At 37.3% G+C, this 16,588-nt stretch overlaps 1 protein-coding gene across 3 annotated transcripts in view; it reads left to right on the top strand.

Moving 5' to 3' along the window:
• Positions 1–16,588, top strand: part of TMEM196 (transmembrane protein 196) — a 100,502-nt gene that overhangs the window by 9,183 nt on the left and 74,731 nt on the right. The window lies entirely within an intron of this gene.

Genomic DNA, 16,588 nt, shown 5'->3' with positions numbered 1-16,588 from the left:
GCCAGACACGGAACCACTGGTTAAGTAAATTATAACTATAAATAACTTAATAGCAAAGCCAAATACACAGTAAAATGAAGTTTGCATAAATATATCTTGATTTAATGCCTGTTTTTCCTCCCACTAACATAAATCTCATCAGTCACTGACACACTGGGTAGGTTTTTTTCAAATTCTTTGCTGCTTGCTCCAGTAAATGCTTCCCACATGGTTGTGATATTTCTTGTACAAACAGAGGATTAATGTCAATATGTCAATTGATACAAGTGTGAAGTGTTCCAGAACATTTTACAGGGCAAGACTGCTGCTGGCCTTCATTCATGTAAAAAGGAATGGGGGTCTCCTATGATACGTATCTCCTTGGAAATTAGAGGCAATCAGAGGCCCTCAGTTATGAATTTCAATATTTATTTTTCAAGAAATTCTGTGTAATCCTAAGTAAGCAAGGAAGAAGTGAGCAATTCTTCATTTCCTATGCAGAATGAAATCTCTGAGCATCAGTGCTGTTAGAGAAGGAAATTCACAACTGAAAGATGTGATGGATCTTTTACATTTCCTATATGTTAAAATATGGTTGCAAAATAGAACTGACTTTCCTTTTCCTTTTCTGTTTATTAAGTCCTCACTGATTATATAGCTTGTATCTACATACCAATCTGTGAAATAGGTGATTTAGCTCAGAGCACCAATTTCTTTATGCAAAAGGTGAAAATGTACCTGGAAGAACTAAAAAGGAAAAAAAATCTAATGGAAGAAACAGTTCAGATAAACTCCTATTTTCCTTTTGTCTAATTCTAAATCTAACATAGTGGTAAATGCAGATTTGCCTGAATAAGTTTCCTCACAGTACAAAATTTGACTGGGATAAAGCACATAGTACCTGGAATTTGCTGAGGTAAGTTATCTCTACATTCCTCATTACATTGCTGTTTATTTGTAATAGTCTTTTTTTTTTAAGAGTCAAAAACGCAGTCTCTGCAAATGTAGCAGGAAATTATTTTGTTCTGTGATGGTTTTATATATTATAATTCGGGGTATTTTGCAGAGTTCACAAAAAAATATTTTTTCATTATATGTCTTTCTTACCTACATACCTTCCTTTTGCACCAGTTCTTAATCCTGCATGAAAGGAAAAGCAGAAAAAAATACTGAAAAGAAGCATGATTGATAAATTATGTTAGTTTAACAACATTCATTTTATGATAAAAAAACTTGCTTGCTGTTCAGAAGCATATTTGGTTGCTTTGCTGCTCCCTCTGTCCAGGGTTCTCCTCTGTCACTATAATTTTTTTTTATGTGGTCTTTCAATTTAACTTTTAAATCTCATGCACATCACTTTGTGTGTGAATGAAGGAGCTTCCCAAATTTATCCTAAGTTCTGTATCCCTTGCATTATAAAATGTTACTAGTTTTCAGGGTCTTTTGCAGTTCGTATGGTGATAATTGAAAGGATTAATTTCCTTGAGGCTTGTAATCTTTTCCTTGAGTAACTCATCTTGAAGTGGCTCCTGAACTGCACTTTGATTGTGTTGTCCTTCCTCTTAGAGGGACTTTCAGCATACTGACAATACTTCTGAGAACTCTCTGTTCTGTGTTTGAGTTGTCCTGCTCTGTGCATCCATAAATAAAGACATTCACGGCCACCTGATACCTCAGAGTCGCCAGCTGCATGTCATGAGAAAGTGTGTTTAAGAAAATAACTCTTTCATTGACTCAGTTTTTTTGACTCTGTAAGAATGCACAGCCTGTGTTCTCTGTTCCCCATGCATCTTCTGTGTTCATTTAAACTTTCAGGTTATCAGGGGACTGAGACAGGGACAGCTGGACCATTCATGGGATAAGCTGCAGAAGAGAGATGCATGTGTAAAAACCAGAACAAGTGTTCCAGTAGCTATTCTTGTAACAAGATATTCACCAGAGTCTCACTGCAGCAGCCAAAGCTTTTATCTCTCACACACACTTCTGCTATGCTTTTAGGAAAACCATATTGTAATCATTGCATTGGATAATCAGGTCATCAAAAAGGATCTTAAAAAATGAGCTAAAATCTCTTTGTCACATTTAGTTAATGGTGATAACTCTCATGTTTTAATTTCCAAGCATGTGAACAAAAATCTGAACTCCAATCAAATTGCCAAAAAACCCCACACAAATGAACAAAGCCAACCAACCTCCCCCAGATTTAATCTTCTGATTTAAAAAGAAAAAATAGAGAGGCAGGAGGAATTGGTAGAACAGAAGGAAACCTGCAAGTAAATTGGAAATCTGATTTAGTTGTTTGGGTTTTTTTTCCTTTAATAATCAAACTCTAAAAAAAGAGGATTTCTTAAACTATTCAAGGGCGCACAGTCCTTGCTCAACCAAAACCTAATAGAATCTATTGTTATCCAGGTTTTCCTGAATTTTTCAGGAGATATACATGTATGTTTAATTTAACAACACTGTGTGTAATTCCCTCACTTTAACTGGAGAGAGACATTTTGTAAGCAGTTAAACATATGTTAAAGTCCTTGTAGATGTATTTATAATTAGCCTCCCTTGGACAAGAGAGATTTGCTTAAACAAAATTGATTTTTATAGGGGGAACCAGACACAGTAGTTCCCTGTAAACATTTAGTCTTCTACTTATTGCCTTTTTCCTGAGAAACTTGGCATTTGCAGGCATTTGGAAAAGGAAATAACTCCTGTCACAGACCTCACAGCGAAGCAACCGCTGGTAAAACTGTTCTTTCAAATACTGACCTTTCAATTTGTCTGTGTGAATGTAGCTGGGAAGTAATTATGACCTCCAGCTACAGATTAATGACAAATTGCTGAAGGAGTTTTGCCAGCAATCTTATCTTTCTTGTTCAAAAGTTAAGGTGTTGATCCAGAGTCCATGTAAATGAACAAACTGAATTCCCCTACCTTTAGCTGCCTACTGACTATACCTGAAAATCATACTCATATTGTTAGGCATATGAAGTATATCATCTCTATAGACACTAGAAGTCCTAGATTACCTTAGAAAATAGTAGGTTAGAATACTAGAGCCTAGGGTATAAATTAATAGTGGAAAAAGAAAAGAACAAATAAAATGCATAAAATTTAAAGAGGAATAAACCTGATGGAGAGCTATTTTCTGACTAACAAAATGCACTTATTTGCCTCAGTAGAGTATGAAAATAATAGGTTAATGGGATAAATAATACAACCTATTTCTTGGTTTTCACACTGTAAATTCTGTTGCCAAGCTATATCTTTAACTGTAAGTACCATAGACTTAAATTTTCTCTCACTGAGTTTACACATATAATTTCTACTGATGTCAAAGGAACGGGCATGGTGTGGAATATATCAAAAGTAGCATTAATACCTGAGAAGAAAATTAAGTGGTGTAGTCAATTGGATGTGCTCAAAAAGTCACAACAGTCTTAATGTCAAATGCCTCTTTATGAAGTTTTCTGAGGCATGTAATTTCTTGGATTTCATGTGAAACACATGGTCTGATAAAATTTTAAATGTCAAGGTATACACTATAATCTGTGTCTGGATAGACAGACAGATGCCTACACACATGCATACCCAATAATAGTGTATCAGCAACAGAGAGTGTAGGGTGAAGATGCTTGGCAGATGCTTTTAACACCAAGAATTTTTTCATCAAGGAATCAGTTGCTACTAACTGAAGAATGTGCTTGACATTTTATTCCTTAAAAGTTACAATAAAAGCCAGAATAAAGGTGGGCATTAAGGTTATAATAAAAGAGTAGCACTTTTTTTGAAAGTTGTATTATTTTTCAATAACTCATGCTGGGAAAATGTAAGTCCATAAGACTTTTAATATCCACTACAATTCTTCTTTTAATACCCAAGCAGGCAAGCCCATGGCCAAAACTACCTGTGATTTTTTTCTCTTCCATCTACTCCTTTAAATATAATGTTTCAAACCACAGAATGTTTTGAGTTGGAGAGGACTGTAAAGATCACCCAGTTCAAGCCCCATGTCCTTCCAAGGCAGGGGTGCCATCCCCTAGATCAGGTTGCACAGGCCCCCATTCAACCTGACCTTGAACACTTCCAGAGATGAGGCATCTATAACATCCCTGGGCACTGTTTCAGTGCCTCACCATTCTCACAATAATTAACATCCTCTAAATATCCAATCTGAGCCTACTCTGCTTCAGTTTAAGGCATTACCTTGTCACTCCATGCCCTTGTAAAAAGTCCCTTTCCAGATTTCCTGTAGGTCCCCTTTAGTACTGGAAGGCACCATAAGGTGTCCCTGGAGCTTCTGTTTGCCAGGCTGAAGAACCCCAACTCTCTCAGCCTGTCCTCACAGGAGAGGTGCTCCAGCTCTCCAGTCATCTTTGTGGTCCTCCTCTGGACTCACTCCAACAGATCCAGGTTCTTATGCTGGGAGCCCAGAAATGAAAATGGGACTTTCTTATCAATGGATTGCACCTTACCTTCCCCTGAAGTTAGATATCACTGGGGTTGGAATAAGGGATGTAAACCAAAACAAGATATGATTTCTTGTATTCTGTTCCTGTGCATTTTTGTTAAGAGAATTGTTGAGTTTTAGGCAATGGGGGATTGTAGTAAGAGGGAAGAAGATGGTAGCAATCTACAAAAGGCAGGGATTTTTATTAGCAAAATGAAGGAGAAGAGCACTAGAAAACAGCAGATTCTTCTGGTCCAGCACCTAAAAAAATCAATCAAAGATTAGCAAAAAACCAACTCATTGATATTTTAAGTGTACTAGTGAACTGAAAACAAATAAAGCAAAAGTTAAACACTGTTGCTGCCCATTGTTTCATTGTCACAGTAGCAAACAATTTATTTGTCCAAACCAACCTCAAGGTCAAGGAATTGTTGCCTTTGACAAGTCAAAGGAATTACTTGGCCTAAAAATTCTACAATACCCACCCCTCAAAAAAGTACAACAAAAACCCCACCAAAAGTAAATGATGAATAGACTGAAGAAACTATAAACATAGCACCTGTAATATTCTCAGTATTTCACAGGTTATCTCTGTGAAAAATCAAACAAAATTTTACTGAGGTGATCCAAATAATTGATTTTCCAAAGCCACATCTCTGCTCATTTTCCATTTATTCTTGAAATGGGAAAACAGAAGCAAAGAGATCTGTTTTTCAATTACAATCCTTTCAGTTATAATTCCCTTCTCATGACATTCAATAGGAAAAGTGGCCTTAAAGAGAGCCTTAATTATATTTTGGCCTATTTTAAGGTTCTGTTACTGGTGGATCAAATAGCACAGTTACACTAATGTAAACAGAAGCTAAACAACTAAACTATACAAGCAGCCCCCATTGGAGCAAGAAGTAAATCCAAGACTCCCAATCTTGTTTTGGAACCCAATGCTGTCTTTGAAAGGGTCTTCATTATAAAATATTACTTTTGAAGGTTTTACTTTTAATATGTCATCTAAGACCTTTTTCCCCCCTCTTGCCTGATATTTTGCTGAAGAAGTTTTAAAATACAAATTTGAGTACTTTAAAATACTCATTAGAGACAGCAAAATATGTCCTCTCCCTAACTGAATCTAGATCCACTGTAATGCTCCTTTAAATTAAAAGAGAGACAATTTATATCGCAGACACTTGTGTATTCACAACAAAAGCAAAAGACATGGATAATGCTGTAAAATTAGTACAATTTTTTCTAGGGATAAATAGTACAAATTAAATTAAATTATGCACTTTCTGAAAGTTTATGAATTCTGATATTATTGTTTTCCTTTTCTTAGATGCTATTCAAAGAAACATTTCATCCTGAAAACAGCTCTTTTTCTACAGAGAGTCATAAGATGTAAGTGATAAGGAGCAATCTGCTTTAGCATGGATGGTACAAAGATTGAGAGAGAGATATTTTTAATAGATACCAGAAATTGATTAAATGAACACAGGGTCAAACCTTCAAATGTGAATGCAATTTTAAATAATAAAAATCATTAAATTTTTCCAGACATATATTTCAGGAAAGCTTACCATATGTGAGGTCTACTTCATGTAAATAAAAAGTATTCTTTATGGTAAATGCTGTATTTAATTGCCCAGTTCTTTAGATAAGGAAATCTAGGATCTAGAAATTAAAGGTACATATAAAAATATAGAGGAGCAGATCTCACTTTACATGTCAAAGTAACCTGCTTATTAGTGACTCCTAATGAGACTATTCAGGATAAACCACTCTGAATTTCCAAGTCCTGCCAGCAGATATCTAAAAAGAAAGACAACATGCTCACCCCAGCTTCTAAACAGACGTGCCTAAAACCAAGGTATGTTACTATGCCTGGAACAAGAGAGGTTCCCCAGGAAAACATTATTCAGAGCTGTAGTCTGACCTGACTTGGAAGGATGCTTTCCTGTTGGAAGGATGTAATCATGTTTTCCCATGGCTAATAGTTGTAAGAAGAAGAAATGGCCTGTAGGCAAGAGGGACCCATTGACCAGTTTCAGCCACAGACATACTGGCCAGCTTTTTCTTCTGAGAAGGAAAAGCAGTTCTATTTCTGTGTGGCTTCACAGAAAAAATCATGAGAGCACATTAGCAGAAGCAATGCCTCATTGGGCTGACTGCAGTCCTCAACCAAGACAACCATTTCTGAGCTCTTGATAATGTGGCAAAAGACCTTGCACCTGGCTTAACACCCACACAACTAATTCAGGAATTGTATTGATTAAATCATACAGGTAATCAAATATGCACAGTTAAAATAATAGATCTCAAACAAATAAAATAAAATAAAATTATAGCAGTTGTTCTCATCTAAACACCAAACCAAAGCTTTTAGTCAGCTCTTAGACTTGTTTTCACTTTAGAATGAGCTGACAGCTACGTTATGAAATATTTACATTTTACATAAATCTGATCTTTAATCACTTTGAGATGAGGACTTGTAATCCCAACTGCCTTCAGCAAGAGCTGCGACTGCCAACACATCAGCAAGTCATTTTAAGAGCATAAAAGAAAGCAAAACGAACTGTATCTTGATAGGCTGTGGAGTTCACCTTGGGGCTCCAAGCAGTGGTACAGCTGATGCATTCCTGCGGGTTGCAATTCACTGGCATCACTGGCCTGTGGCAGCACAGAGCCTTATGTCCACTCTTCAGCCCTCTGTCTGTGCACATCTCTGGGATGCAAGCAGGCTCAGCTCCATGCCGCAGCACTTAAAGTCACTCAAAGTGTTTTGTTTTAGTCAAGATTAATTCCCTCCCCAAAAGAGAATAATCGCTGAGTTCCAGTATGTAATGAAGAGTTCTGTGAGGCATATACATTAGCAGCACATGCTTAACATAGCCTTATCAGAAGACACTGCAGGAATGATGATGGCTTCTGTAAATCTAAGAACCTGGAAAACAAATATCCTTCAAAAAACAATGAAGGCAAAATACAATTCTTTAATGAAAGAGTAATCTTTGGTGTTGAAGTGTAAGTCTTTTTATAGACAAGAAGGTTCTGTGTACTAAACATTTTCCTTGAATTTATTTACTAATTTTATTCTGTACTTTTCTCTATCCAATGTGCTTCATCATCGTAGATGCGAAGACTAGATTACAAGTACCAGGATATATTTGACAGAATCCTGATTTTTATGACAAAAAAGCATGTTTTGTGGAACTTTTTTTCCCTTCTCTGTACCTTCTGAAATAAGATTATATAACTTTTATTATTTTTTTAAAAAGTTGCTTTACTTACATCAAAGAATAAAGCAAGAGCTAAACAGGAGATGAATACAAAAGCCAAGCATATACAAGCCCGATACAAGTAAGAGAAATGCTTTTCCTTGATGATGCAAAAAAGAGTATAACACTTATGTGATGTCTGCTGGTTTTGCTCAGATCAGAGCTGGAGTTCTGCTGAGGGCAGGGAGTCAGACCCCAGGACATGCAGTCAGACAGCCCTGTACTGGGAATTCTCCTTTGCACCATGACAGGAACAATGAATTATGAATCTCACATCTATTCCATAGGGCATTCCATAAAGAGAAAAACAAAATGTTGTAGTCTATTAGCCAGTGAAACATTCTGTGTGTGGGTACAGGTAAACTGGTAGATGCATGCTTTGTGAAGCATTGCTGAATCAATCTCTGGTTAACTCTTCAAGGAGGATTGAACCAAACCTCACATAGGTCTGTTGAGCACTGTCCCAAATAAGACTGGTTGGGTGGTTCGGCTCAAGAGATGTAAAGGAAATCAAGGGTGTTGGCAAATAAAGGGTGGTGACCAAATAAAAGGTCCCTGATTTTTTTTCTTTTTTTGAGAAAGCATTATCTTTTTTTTCTGCATTTTCTCCCCTCAAATGTACTTTAAAGAATGATGTCTCTTGATAGAAGATTCTGAATAAATGTGTCTGGAGTATAAACACATGTAGAGCTAGTGGGTCACATGCACATAGCCCATCTTCTCTTGGCACAATGGTGCTGGGTAGAGGCCGTGCTACTGACAGATCTCTCTTTTATGGGAGGGATTTGTAAAGCTCTCTGTAAAAAATCCCTGAGATAAATTCAGGGTGACTTAGGAGGTAAAGTTAAAGAAAGAGTGTTATTGATGTTCAGCACAGCCAAAGAGTCAATAAAGCAGAATGATGTAATTTAAATTGTAATGCTTTTTATTTTCTGCAGTCAGAGCAGCATAGACACTTTCTACACTTCTAAGTCCCTGAGTTGTTTGAAAAACATACCCTAACATGTCTTTGGTTGTGTCATCTTGCTTTCTACTATTTTTCAAACATAAAATTCCTGTATATGAAAAACTGGATGTCAGATAAAAATAAAATAACATTTATTAATGAAAGAGCTTATTCAAACTGGCATTTTTATGTAGATCTGAAAACTAAAGACTTGTAATTATCAGGATTATATATTGTGCCTTCATCCTATCAGGTCTCCATAGAAACACATTTAGAAATTTATTTTTCTAACAGATAGTAAGGTAGGGATTTAACCATGGAATCTGAATATTACTATTCCACAAAGAACCTGTCTTAGTGAAAACAGTAATAATTTTGTGGAATTATGAAATGGTATTGCTTGATTAAAATAAGTGTAAAGATTTCAGGCTCATGAGAAATAATAACAGGCTTCAGGGAATGGTTCCAAATTCTTAAAAAAGCTGATGAAGAACCCCAGGGATGCCAACAGTGTCATTTCCAAACTCCATAGCTCTCTTATTAAATTTAATGTAGGATACACATGTAACCATATAAATACTCATGGTAAGATTTTAAACGGAAGTGAGATGAGAATTGAATAAGGCTGTGGTTGTGTAGCACACAGGGTGTTGGTTCTCAGTGCTCAGAGCTGTCAACTTGAACTTGGCTTTAACCTTTAGATCTGGAAAGGGGTGACATATTAAGAATTTTATTAGGCATTGCCTTTTTGTCAGTGGCATAAAGTTGATATGATTTATTGGAATGCCATGCTGCCCGCCACACTGCACAGAGAATCTGAAACCTAAAACAAAGGGATTCATAATCTAGATGCCAAAATCCAGGCTTCTGTTTTCAAATTCAGGATCAGGTCCATAAAACCAGCATTCAACTTCTTGTCTTAGAACATTGCCAGAGGTTGTGCCTTTGCATGCAGAGCTACCACAATTCTCTTACCACCTCCCTGACAGGCACAGCAAAGGAGGAAGCAGTGGCTGTCAGTGCCTTTAAAGTCAGGGCAGAGTGGAAACCAGGGGACCACCAGTCTAACACAGTTGAGCTCAACAAATAGTCTGAATGATAAACTTTCAAATTTCAACTTCCTTGTCCCCCAGATAAGTATGACATAAGCTTGGGTCTTTGTATGAGGGGAAAATAATGTAATATCCAGGTTATACCTCAGGAATATACATATTCCGTTTTAAAAGTACTCATCAATTTAAACTCCTACCTCTGACACTGGGTGCAGGGGTTAAGAGTATCTGATCCTGCACACTTTTTACAGGCCCTGCATCATGGATTGACACACCTATATAGGTTAGGAGGCTTATTCACATCTCCAAGACAATAAGCTTCTCAACCCCCTACCCTCTTTAAAGATCTTGTGACATTTGATGCTGAAAAAAATAGAGAAGTCAGGAAATTCTGGATGTACCATAATTGTGTACTGGGTTTAGCAGAATCCTTAAGTTTCTGGAATCATAAATTGTTTTATAGTGTGTAAACAGTAAACTGCGTTTCTCTTTTTGTTGCAGAAAGGCCATTTGCTTTCTTTCATCTTGCTTTTAAGCATACCTATAAAATGCAGCATCATGGATATGCTGCATGGTTCCATTCCATTAATACACAGAAATTTCCTTTTTTTGCAGACACAATTTTTACAGATTTATGCAGCATTCTTCAGCACTTCATCCCTGACTTTGTCTACTATCTTACTGTTTTAGGAGCAAATTAGGGGACAATGAAATAAGCTTAAAGTCTAACCTAAGAATCTTGTCTTTAAAATCCAATGTTATAAGCAGAATGAATGTAATCATCAATGAATGTTAAGCTTGATAAAACTTCTGATTTCCCATTTGTCTACTCAAAAGGTAGTATTCCTGCAAGGTGCCAGGTTACTCTTGACTCTGTATAGACCACATGCACAATTTATTAAGTGCATCTCCACTGGCTTCAATGAACACTGCATTAGATCCTAATTTTATATCTATCTATATCTATATATCTATATCTATATCTATATCTATATCTATATCTATATCTATATCTATACCTATAGCTAGAGCTATATCTGTATCATCTATATGTATCTATACCTATATGTATAGTTACATCTCTATATCTATTTCAGGTGGCATAATAGTACTTCTAAAGGTGCTTGAAATAACACATAAATATGAGTTTCCTTAGTTCTTTTATTTTAAAAATAGCATCCTTTAGCTAAGATGACTTAGACTGTGTTTTAGGAAGTTCTTTAGACAGGGATAACTCAAATGAGAAAAGTCTTCAGTGTAGCAAGGCCTTTAAAATAAATCCAAGCAGGTGGTTATGTCTGTGCCCAGATGCACTCAGCCCAGAGGCCCAGTGGGTCTGACTCTGCTTTTTCACTAATTTGGCCATTAACTCAGTCTCGCTTGTAGTTTATTAAAAAAACAGTATAGTTTTCCTCTCTTAGGAATGTTCAGTCTCAGAACTTTGAGATTGTATAATGAAAATTCCCAATAAGTACAAAGTAATTACATAAAATTGTGCAAAAGTTTAAAAAATTGCTAATGAAGAGAAGGCAGAAACCATTTACTGTAGTTTCTTGAATCACTCAAGCTGTTCCTTTCAGCATGCCCAGCTTATAATGAATTCAGCATCAGTATTGTTGATATGAACTGGTTATGTGACATTTGCAAATGTTATGCATGACTGCAGCATAAAATCTCCCTACGTGTAAAATCTTGAGATAAAAGTGTGAGAGGTACCTTTTGTTAATTATGCACATTAGCATAATTTCTTCTGCTGCTATAACATCTGATTTTCATGGATAAATCCTGTCTTTTCTCTTACAACACTGCAGAGCTCTATCAGACAGTGAAAAGTGCAGCTCAATACACTTCACTCAGGGTATCTATAGTTGAAAGCAGCTGTAATTCTTGTTGCATTCTTCACAGAGAATTCATTAGGAATTTATAAACACTGTTTGACATGTAGAAGGAATTTATAAACTGTTTGACACATTGAAGGAAAGACCAGAGTGGTTTGGACACTGGATGAAAAATCATATTTCATTAAATATTAAAATCATATAGTAGCTTAAAATGTAGTACCTACAGCAAGAATGACACACATATACATATTATTTATATAAATATATATTTACATACATCTTTCATGCAGTAAATACAGCATTCTGATGGAGAACTAGCTTATATTATGGCGTACTTGGTTCTATGCTATTCACTTTGTTTCTGTGGCACCAAGGGTAAGGGGACATGCAACATTTCTCCTTCAAGGGATGGACAGTAGTTTTATACAGAGCTTTCTTTAGAGATCACATGGCTCTTACTGTGCTCCTCCACTCTCCAGGTTATTTTTCAGAGCTTAATGCAGAAGAATGTCTTGCATATTTTGGTAAGAAGCTTGTCTTGATCTCAACTCTTGGCCCTTGGGTTCAGTGAAATATTTTGGAAGGAAGAAAGGACAGATCTGTGTCTATCTTTCCCAGAGCAAGTCCAGAGGGTGAAGCCAGAGCATGACTCTTCAAGAACTTGGGACAGATTGGGATTCTGCTGTGGCTGTTGCAGAGCAGAGTCATGGGGCTTCTGTGCTGTAGAGGACAACAAGCAACAAGGCCTTGGGAGGAAAGGAAAGATAGGCCTCAGGATACAGAGGAGACCAGATAGGTCCAAGGAAGGCTATGGGAAATTTTTCCGGTAAAATGCATAATTGAAGGGTCTCATCCATGTCCCAGCTTTCTTCTGTCCCTCACAGCAGATCTGGCTCTCCAGTATTTAAAGATAAATGTACTTCTGGACCATTATTTGTGCACCCCAATTAAACCTCTCTATAGAGAGTGGCTGCTGCTGGTGCCTTAGAAGGTGCTCACATACAAGGAAAGGATGGGAATAGATCCACTTTCTATTCTGATTAATTCTGGGCTATATCAACAATGATTCCTGCCTCCCTGGAAACACTTCTGCATGCCTGCACAAAAAGATGTCAGCCATCCATTTGTTCTAGTCAGAAAGGTACATAAAGACTTCTGTAACATTACATCCCTGGGGTCTCCCCCTTTTGGCAAGATTTCTGTGTCTGTAGCATTAATAAGAGCACTTAAAAAAACAATTCAAGACAGGTCATGATAACTTTCCACCTGCCTTCTTGCCTCCTGTACATGTGATAAACTATGTCACAGAATCACAGTCTGTGTGTGTAACGTGTCTATGTATAACGCAGGAGCAATATTGTCACTGCTGTGTCAGTAACTGGTCAGAGCTGGTGCAGACCAGGTGCTCAAAAAGTAAGCATACCTGTGACTCTCATATGCAGTATCTAATAAGTGACAGCTGGGATTTGTGAGTGATTTAGGAAAAAGGTTTTTTTTTTAGGAGTTTTTAGATGAAAATAGACATTTTTTTCAGAGGAAAAAGCAAGGGCAGCAACAAGAACATGTACAGGCAGAGAGAAGAGAGAATATAGCCAGGTACTTTTTCTGAAAGATGCATCTCAGAATTTACTGATTTGAGGCGTGAATGATTGGGCTTACAGCTTATGTTCTGCAAGAAATCCATCTAAATGCTCACAATAGTTCCATAGTCCTTCTATGGGACTTAAACCCTCTATAGGTTTAAATATCTATGAATCAAGAGACATAAGAGTTAACAAATATGTAAATGAGTAATATCTCCTAGCACAAATTATCCAGTGCACCTTCTTCATAGTCATGGTGTCACACTGGCTAAAATTAAGATATTAAACTGTAATAATCACAGTACAACTGAAATACAGATGTGTGCCTAATTAAATAAGACATTCAAAAGACTCAAAGATATCCGGCCAAGCAAGGATTTTAAGGTAGTGCTGCTATACTGACAATTTTTTCTTGAAAACTGACTTTGGACCATTTTATTTCAAACCTCAGCTGTCAGTATAATCACTGTAACCGTGTACCTCCTGGACTCAGGTATTTTTGTAGACCTTGGCCAGTTCATCACTTACTTTTTTCTAGAATTTGAAGTCTTAAATCTGAAGATAACATTTCATGTTTGACCTTTTGTCGTGGGGTGACAGCCTTTATCCCAATATCGTGTGTTATGTCTGGCAGCTGTGCCTTTTCCCCCACCCCCCCCCCCCCGGCAGTCTGGCTGTGGCGGGATGGGGAAGAGAGGAGGAGGGGGGGGGGGGGTGGGTGTGACCAGGCACTTTTGGCTTTTGGCTTTTGCTGCTTGGCTTTGCTAGCTGCTGCTTGCTTGCTTGCTTGCTTGCTTGCTTGCTTTTTGCTTTTGCGCTGTTTTTTTTTCTTTTTCTTTTGTTCTCTCTCTCTCTTTCTTACCCTCCCCCAAGATACTGGACCGGCTCCGGATCGGACCTGCGAGCTCCAGGACACCCGAAGCCTGCTAGAGAAGATTCGGCGCCCTCCACAACACAGTCTGGTCCCTTTTTTCTTTTCTTGTGTTGGGGAGTGTTCTTTTGTTACTTGTAAATAAATAGGTTTTGTTTTCCACTTTGCTCCTCCGAGGAATTCCTTCCCGAACCCGGTGTTGGGGGAGGGGTGGTTGGAGGTTTGTTTTGTTCTGGGGGGCTCCCTCTTGGAGATTTCCCCTAATTTGTCCTAAACCAGGACACCTTTGCCAGATGTAACCCTAGCTGTGACACAAGGTTATTAATCCTAGCCTACAAACAGGGTTTAATTTCAGAGTTTATCCCTGATTGCCCATACTTTGCATTGCCACTGCATACTCTGTTCAACTCTTATTCAAATTATACATTGATTTTTCTCTTTTGTTTTCTTCTTCAGCCACTAAAAGGGTCTTTAAATAGACTCATTGCTAGGGAAAATATGCCACCAGAAAAGAGAGGAACAAGGCTGTGCATTCAGTCAGGTCACAGACCGTGGGTTTATCACCAAAAGGTGTCACTAGAAAGTATTGGGAATGTTCTGTCATGCTTCAGAGATTCTGAGGTACAACACAGCTTTTGAGCTTTACTTTTTGTTGCTAATGCACAAGAAGTGATCTGAGCTGGCTGTGCTGACTCCTTGCAATGTGCTATACTTGCTCTGCATGGAATATATTACAGGTTTTATGAAGTTAGGCTAAGCCATCAGCATTACTGCAGCAAAACATATTATCATGTACTGGGGACCAGTGAAAAATTAATGAGAAGAACCAGTCAGAAATCAGCTGAAATTAACAGAAACCAAGAGTATGTGCAGAATATTCATTAGTTCAACTACACATACATACTTACATTAGAATAACACTACTGAAATGATACAGTCAAACACTTGCCAGGTAAGAAGTTTCATAAAAAGGGATGCCTCATCACCCATCATTAATTTTATTTCACATATACATTTAGATATATTCCCATGTTGGTTTTTTTCCACAAAATGTCTGTCTCCTCCTGTGCACAAAATTGGTAATGCCCATTTAATGACTAATTATATAATATTTTTATGTACACCCCATCATTTCCAGAGCTTACTTAATTTTCAAAATGTGTTTTGAAGACATAATTATAAGGTGACTGTGCTTAACTCTGGCAAACATTACTTAGGAATCAACCTGTGAGCTTACTCTGAATACCCTCAGAGTAACTGAAATCAGTATGTCAGTAGTAGTTGGGTCTGGATCTCCTTCACAAGCTCTCAGCTGGGGCCTCACTCAATCTGGTGTGTATTAATGATTGAATCTGCTCAAGATCTTTCTGAGATAAGAGTGTGCTGTTGCTGTTCTATGTGCAAATGGAAGACATCTAACCTACAGGCATAAAAATTAAATTGTAAAATAACTAGCCCCAAAATTTTTCCATTAAATAAGCAGGTAGTACACATACTGTTAAAATATGAAGCACAGCTTCTATTGGCATGAACAAACTCACACATGCTAAGCAATTCTGCAGTCCAGACTGCAGTCAGAGAAACTTTACAGAAAGTGCAATTTTTCCATTTCTAATTGGTACAGTACTGTGGGTGCTCACAGCATCTGCAAGAACTGAAGTAGGAATTAAGCATTTGACAGTCACCTTAAATATAAAACCCCAATCCAACCCCAGAGTAGATATTTCATATCCACTGGAACACAATATGGGTTTTTCTTTAATTTGTGTCCCTTGAAGGGTACTTTGCAAAGTCCTGGTGCAAGGGAGTTCAGCTGTGGCTGCAGAGGGTTTTAAAGGGCTAAGATGAGCATGCTTTCACCTGGTGTTTCATCTTCCTGCACAAATGTAACCATTCACCTGCTTTTCTACTTTACCCATTTTGCTGAACAGATACATGCCTCCTGACTTAAATTTTCTCTGTAGACAACCTTTCTTCTGGTGATTCCTAGATCTCTGTAAAAGGAAAAAATAATCTTATGTTGACTCTGAATGTTGTGTATTTCACCAGCAGAGTAACAGTAAGAAATTCATGTAAATTTCTGCCATTTGAGAAATTAAAGTGACTGGTAGCAACAATGATTAACCACCAGAAGATCAAATTGTTTTTTTTTCAATTGTGAACAAAATTGTGATAATTAGGAATCCCAGGTTCCATGTAAAACTCCAGAGAGTATGTACTCTAGCAGACACACATTTATTGCTTCTTTCTCTGAGTATTGATAAATTATGCCTTTATCTGCCCTTTCCCCTTGGGTCTTTTGTTCCAGTACAATTTCTTCATGCTTATCTTGTCCAATTCTCAAGCAATTCTAGCTCAGTCCCAATTTCAGGATGCTGCAGAAGTCAAAATGCAAGATGAGTTACTGAAGAATGTTTGTATCCTGTAGATATGTCCTACTAGATGTGTCCTAATCTTAGTTGAAAGCTATCAGGAAAATATAAAATTGTGTAAAGTTTCACATACTTAGTGAATCACAGTCAGTACCTAATTATAAACTGGTATAGCAGAAAGGGTAGTGTTTAGCAAAAAGCCCAGTGGCAGGGAAAACTTGGAAAAGAAAA

Source organism: Zonotrichia albicollis, chromosome 1 (genome assembly GCF_047830755.1).
Source record: "Zonotrichia albicollis isolate bZonAlb1 chromosome 1, bZonAlb1.hap1, whole genome shotgun sequence".
NCBI classification, from domain to species: Eukaryota; Metazoa; Chordata; class Aves; order Passeriformes; family Passerellidae; genus Zonotrichia; species Zonotrichia albicollis.
The sequence above is the reverse complement of the archived record's forward strand: the minus strand, read 5'-3'. Positions and strand labels throughout refer to the sequence as shown.